At 37.5% G+C, this 7,291-nt stretch overlaps 1 long non-coding RNA gene across 1 annotated transcript in view; it reads left to right on the forward strand.

The window, feature by feature from the left end:
- The window catches only part of LOC115211590, an 8,662-nt gene extending 8,467 nt beyond the window's left edge, over window positions 1-195 (forward strand). The window contains exon 3 of the long non-coding RNA XR_003881670.2: window positions 1-195. This exon is cut by the window's left edge and continues 17 nt beyond it. This is a non-coding gene — a long non-coding RNA (uncharacterized LOC115211590).
- The last annotated feature ends 7,096 nt before the right edge of the window (window positions 196-7,291 follow it).

The raw sequence follows: 7,291 nt of genomic DNA on the forward strand, positions 1-7,291 counted from the left end.
TAATTAAAATTCATTACAATAACAGATCTATCGGACTTTTAAAGAGGTCAAGTTGTTGTATGGCAGGGGCTAGCATAACGAAAACAGCTGAAATGCTTGGTGTGTCAAGAAGTACTGTCTTGAAAGTAATGACAGCCTTTGAAAAAGAGGGAAAAATCTCCTTGTCGAAACAAAACTCCAGAAGAAAGCCAGAACTTTCAGATAGGGAACATTGGACTCTTACGCGAATTGTTAGAGAGGATCACAAAAGTACAGCTCCAAAAATTACTGCCGAACTTAATGACCACCTCAAGAACCCAGTTTCCACAAAAACTGTTCACCAGGAGCTGCACAAAGCCATATTTCACAGGAGGGCTGCAATCAGAAAACCATTACTTTCAAAAACTAACGTTGCAAAGTGTTTAGAGTGGAGTAAAAATCTACAGATTTGGTCCCTAGAGCAGTGGAAGAATGTTACCATTGATCCCAGTACTTGACTGGTATTCAATTTTATTGAACTCAAGACAGTGAAAGGCAATGTTAACCTTAGTAGGATTGGAACAAATACCACAGACCATTTAACAATTCTACCCACTTGAGTGATATTTTTGAGGTAGAAAGTCATATAGTGAAATGGAAACATTCAGTTTCATTAACCTCAGTAAATACCTGTTGATCTAAGATTTTAATTTCTCTGTCTGTTAATCTCATCCCCGGTCTTGAAATATTCTGTTTAATATTTGCATATCTATAAGGCAGCAAGCTGGCAGAATCCTTAACACACCAGGCAAAATGCTTAGTGGTATTTCATCTGACTTTATGTTCTGAATTCAAATTCTGTTGAGGTTGACTTTGCCTTTCATTTTTTCAGGGTCGATAAAATAAATACCAGTTGAGCACTGGATTCAATGTAATCAACTTGCCCCCCCGTCCCCGAATTGCTGGCCTTGTGCCAAAATTGGAAACCAATATTTACATATCTTGACTACATTTGATTCCTTATTGTCATTAAGTGTCTTATGCCTAGGTATGTGCATATTGCTTGTCTGGATTCAGGTGTGGAACCTGATGACAAATGAAGATCAAACCAGTTGAAACATAGTGTAGATGTTAATACTAAATATTTACTTTCATCTCCGAAAGGTTAATAGACTGAAAAACTGAAATTTTATTAGCAACTAATCATCTCAGAAATTTTGACATTTAATCAACAAATAACTTATTTTATCATTCTAGCAGGAGAGAATTAACCATAGTAATTCTTTAATTTAGAAGTGAAAGTGACAAAACTAAAAACCGTAAAATCAAGACTATCATCTTTTTTTTCAACAACAATAATAGTAATGATAATGTTAATAAAAATAATCATCTCACTAACACTCTTCTATGCTTGTCTGAGACAGACGAAATTTGTTGAGGCGTGAACAGGTCGCGGTCTTAAAGCGACGAAAATATTTTGACAAATTAAACTTAAATGTTGAAGTGAATCGAACGGCTTTTGTGTGTTTTTTAAATGGCTTACAAACACCTTCCACGCTGCAATTGTTTTTGTTTCAGCACACGATCTCAGATCAAATCACTTGCTTTGCAAGTACATCACTGTAGTTTCTTGTTTCCAAGTAAGGTAATATTTTCCTATAGCTAGATATGTCATTTCACAAAAGACTGACATTTCACAAAAATAACCTCACTTGTGTAATGATGATGATGCTCATTTACAAACATCTTGACAAGGATACGAACACACACACACAAACACACATGCACACACACATATGCACATGAATACACACACACACACACACACACACACACACACACACACACAGACATACATTCATACATACAACAGTCTTCTTTCAGTTTCCATCTACCAAATCTACTCACAAGACTTTGGTTAGTCCAGGACTATAGTAGAAGAGACTTGCCCAAGATGCCATGCATTGGGATTCAACCCAAGACCTTATGGTTGGAAAACAAGTTTCTTAGCCACACAATCTAACCTGGAATGTAGTTGTACTTAATAGCAATGATAATGATAAATTTTTGAAGAGGAAGAGTAGGACTGAGTAAATAAACTCCAGTGAATAACCTGGCATTTATTACTGAATCCACACTGTAACAACCATGAAAATGCACAAACTTGACCGTAAAAAGAATATATGTCCAGACAAATTGTATTGAGTCTAGTACGTTATTCATTTTTTAAAAAGAAATTATCAATGCTGAAAAATATGAAAGCAAAATTGATTTCAGGAGGATTCAAACTCAAAGTGTAAAGATATTTAAAGACATTTCAACAGTAATTAGTGAGAACAGTGTAGTATTTGTGCTACAACAATAATATTAATCTCTTGCCTTGAGACATGAGCACAAATTTGGAGAGGGAAGTGTAGCTGATTTAACTGACTCTAGGACTTCATTCATATATTAATTCCAGTGGGGAAGAAAGTCAAAGCCAATCCTAGCAAGATTTGAACTCAGGACATACAAGGACATAACTATACACTGTGAGTCATTTTGTCAGGTGTTCTACTGATTCTTTCATCTATTAGTTTTCAATAAAAGGTACGGGGTCACAAATTTCAGAGAAGGGAATAATTGGTATTCTGCTTGTTTTATGTTCAAACTGGCCAGATCTGGCCTCTCACACCTATCCGACAATGTCATTCTAAAAACAAAATTACATCATCAAAATCTTGAAACTATGAGATAATGCATGATTAGTTCAAAACAATGTGAATAAATAAGCATTACAAGAGTGCTAAAGGGTTAATCGCAGTGCTAAAGGGTTAAATTGATTCAAGTACTTGACTACTACTTATTTTATCAACCCTTAGCAGGATTTAAATTCAAACTGTAAAGGCATAACTAAATGCTACAAAGTGTTTTGTTTGGCATTTTACCAATTTTGCCATGAACCACACTCTTGATGGGGATAATAATAACAACAATGATAGAAAGAATGCAGTAATTGATCAATCAATAAAAAAAAGTTAAATAATGATGACTTAATTAGTTTTACTGGGGACACAGGTTACCGTAGTTAGTACTGATAGCATTGGCAGTAACACTTTTGCATCAATTGCACTTGCTTGTTATTATGGGGGAAGAAAAAGAAAAAGAAAACAAAACATTGCTTTCCAGTAGTGTTCAAGAAAATTCTATAAAGATTACTTTGGAAATTGAGATACAAGAAGTGAACTGAATATCCATCAAAGTTAAATGATTTATTGCATACATTTATTGAAAATGAATTTTGTTTTGCTAATTGTCTCTTTCCATAATTTCCCATCAAGAATAACAAGCAATATCCATCATCATTAAAACAAACTGTTATTGGACAAACTTCTTGACATAATCTCGAAATTGTAACTGAGTTCCAACATTTTGTTTATAATGGCACACATACAATGATAAAAGAAGAAGTGCTTGAAAATAAAATCAACTTATATATATATATATATCATCATCATCATCGTTTAACGTCCGTTTTCCATGCTAGCATGGGTTGGACAGTTCGACCAGTGTCTGGGAAGCCAGGAGGCTGCACCAGGCTCCAGTCTGGCAACGGCCACGATCAAATGGTTCGCTTACTTGTCACCGGCACTGGTATCACAGCTGCAATTTCCATTGATGTTGATCGACTTCGATTTTGGTTCTGCTTTCTGATATCTGATTTGATTTGGCTTGATTTTGATTCTGATTTTTTGATTTTTGATTTTTGATTTTTACTTGCCTCAACGGGTCTTCACAAGTGGAGTTTTATGTCCCAAGAAGGAAAGGTATGTATAAGTCGACTGGCTACATACCAGGTAGAGGCCACGGTTATGGTCTCACTAATCTTGCCGGGTCTTCATGTTACTAATTATTATTTAACGAGAAAGGGCACACACTTAGATCAGTACAGCTTGGCATCAATGCTGTCACAGGTGTTGCTATTAGAACTGCAAAGCATCTTGTCTGACTCTAAAAGTTCTGCTAATCGACCACTCTGGATTGGTACTTTTTTCTCAACCCCAGAAAGATGTATGGCAAAGTTGACCGTAACAAAATCTGAACTTGAAAGGCGGAAAGTCAGAAGAAAATATGAGGCATTCTATCATTCTGTTCCTTGCCTTGACAAATTCACCATCTAAACTGTCTGTCCGTATGTATGTATGTTACACACACACACCACACACACACACACATATGTACATATATATAAAAGGATAAAGGACATAGGCCCTCTTTGGTCATGAATGACCACGGACTGCATTTAGAAAGTTCCTCTCCAAGGTACAGGTTTGAGCATGGGTGTGACAAGCAGCAGTCACCCATACATACCAGCCTCCCCTGTCCACACTGATTTTGTCCACAGGAAAGGCAAAGGTCGATACAGCTTGTTACAACTCATTTCTATAGTTGAAATAAAATGAAAGAGCAACGTGAAATAAAGTGTCTCGTTCAAGAACACAACACTCAGCCTGGTCAGGGAATCAATCTCATTACCTCGTATATATATATATATATATATATATATTCTTTTATTTGTTTCAGTCATTTGACTGTGGCCATGCTGGAGCACTGCCTTTAGTCGAGCAAATCGATCCCAGGACTTATTCTTTGTAAGCCTAGTACTTATTCTATTGGTCTCTCTTGCCGAACCGCTAAGTGACGGAGACGTAAACACACCAACATCAGTTGTCAAGCGATGTTGGTGGAACAATCACAGACACACAAACATATACACACAGACACACACACACACACACACACACACATATGCAACAGGCTTCTTTCAGTTTCCATCTACCAAATCCACTCACAAGGCTTTGGTCAGCCCGAGGCTATAATAGAAGACACTTGCCCAAGGTGCCACGCAGTGGGACTGAACTCGGAACCATGTGGTTGGTAAGCAAGTTACTTACCACACAGCCACTCATACACACACACACACACACACACACACACACACACACACACACACATACACAAGAGTTAAGGAATGGAGTAGATAAGATCCAGGCTACATATGTTTCATAGTGAGTGGAACCTTGGAAGTGGTAAATATCCACATGAGGAGTATACCACAGGCTGCTCATCAGGCCAAAGGTATCTTCATTAAATGAAGGTTTACATTGTAGCAACGAGGTACATTGAAGTTTCAATCAGAATGTGTAGAGAGCAGTAAGAGTGAAGAACATAAATCATCATCATCATCATTTAAGAGTGAAGAACATAAATCATCATCATCATCATTTAATGTCCGTTGTCCATGCTGGCATGGGTTGGACCCCCCACCTCAAATAGAAAAGAATAAAAGAAATAATAACACAAGAGAGTGGGAGATTTAAGGAATTTAAGCAAGGTCATTTGACTGGTAGTTTTCAATAGGGCTGTTTTGGCCAAGTCATAGAGATTTGCAAGGGGATTGGTATATATTCTTCTATTTGTTTCAGTCATTTGACTGCAGCCATGCTAGAGCACCACCTTTAGTCTAATAAATCGACCCCAGGACTTATTCTTTGTAAGCCTAGTACTTATTCTATCAGACCCTTTTGCCAAACTACTAAGTTACAGGGACGTAAACACACCAACATCACTTGTCAAGTTATGGTGAGGGGACAAATACAGACACACACACACACACATGTATATATATGGCAGACTTCTTTCAGTTTCTGTCTACCAAATCCACTCACAAGGCTTTGGTCAACCTGAAGCTGTAGCAGAAGCCATTTGCCCAAAGTGCCATGCAGTGGTACTGAACCCGGAACCATGTGGGTTGGTAAGCAAGCTACTTATCACACGGCCACTTGTCTATGTATGTAAGTATGTATGTATGTATGAATGTATGCATGCATGTATGTATGTATCATATGTATGTATATACATATACTAGTATTATAACTCAATTACATTTGGGTCTACTCAGACCACACTTCAAAGATGATGAATTTTGCTCTAGAGACCATGCCTTTCAATTGAGCAAACTCAAAGTTGCCATGCAAACACCCAAGCAATTTTAACGTAGGTGTGCAAATTTTCAGGTCAATCTGACCACATTTACTAACACTTTTGCCTGCACAACTGCTTGTGAGACAATGCTCGCCCTTTTCACAAATATATAGTTGTGAAAGGGGCAGGCATTGAAATAAATACATATACAGGATCTGTAGGTGCATGCATGATCTGTGTGATAAAGAAGATCATTTCACAATCATATGGCTTTGCATTCTGTTCCACTATATAGCACTTTGGCCAATTGTCTTCTAATAGAGCTCCATGCCAACCAAGGCCTTGTCAGCAGATTTGGCAGACCGAAACTCAAAGAGGCTCTGCACATGTATGTGTGTGTGTGTGCTCGCACATGCTTATATATGTACACGAGTATCCTAGTTTTGACACCGCATACTAGCTTCACTGTCTCCCAAGTGGTGTTATTTGTTGGCAATCTTCCTTGAAAGCATGTCAGGTCATTGTGCCTGATGTGCTTGAAGGATTAGAGGAAATATTACCTTGCTAGGCAACAGGTAAGGGTGCATGACAAGAAGGACACCAAGCCATATTGATATGTGTCTCAACGTTTTACTGATCCATGCAAGTGTGGAAAAGTGGCTGATAAAATTACAATGATGATGGTGAGGATCTATTTCAATATATATAAGTTGATATAATTTTCAAGGCTCTCTTTGCTTTAGCTATACCTATCACTTTTATTAAGACTCTTTGCACAACTCTTTGCATAAAAGAAGTATTTTCATTATAGTTGTACTTTGCTAGGCCTTATTTTTGTATCTATATTTATTTATTTATAAATATAGTTTTACTAGATAAGGATTTTTGCTCATTGTATTTAAGTTTCTATATGCAAGTGATTTAATATTACTTTAGGTGCAGGAGTGGCTGTGTGGTAAGTAGCTTGCTTACCAACCACATGGTTCCGGGTTCATTTCCACTGCGTGGCATCTTGGGCAAGTGTCTTCTACTATAGCCTTGGGCTGACCAAAGCCTTGTGAGTGGATTTGGTAGACAGAAACTGAAAGAAACCCGTCATATATATGTATGTGTGTGTATATGTTTGTGTGTCTGTGTTTGTCCCCCCAACATTGCTTGACAACCGATGGTGGTGTGTTTACGTCCCCATAACTTAGCAGTTTGGCAAAAGAGACCAATAGAATAAGTACTAGGCTTACAAAGAATAAGTCCTGGGGAAGGGGTCAATTTGCTCAACTAGAGGTGGTGCTCCAGCATGGCCACAGTCAAATGACTGAAACAATTAAAAGAATTAAGAGTAGTGCATATACAAGTAGTAGTAGTAGTAGAA

Source organism: Octopus sinensis, linkage group LG5 (genome assembly GCF_006345805.1).
Source record: "Octopus sinensis linkage group LG5, ASM634580v1, whole genome shotgun sequence".
In the NCBI taxonomy this organism is placed as follows: domain Eukaryota; kingdom Metazoa; phylum Mollusca; class Cephalopoda; order Octopoda; family Octopodidae; genus Octopus; species Octopus sinensis.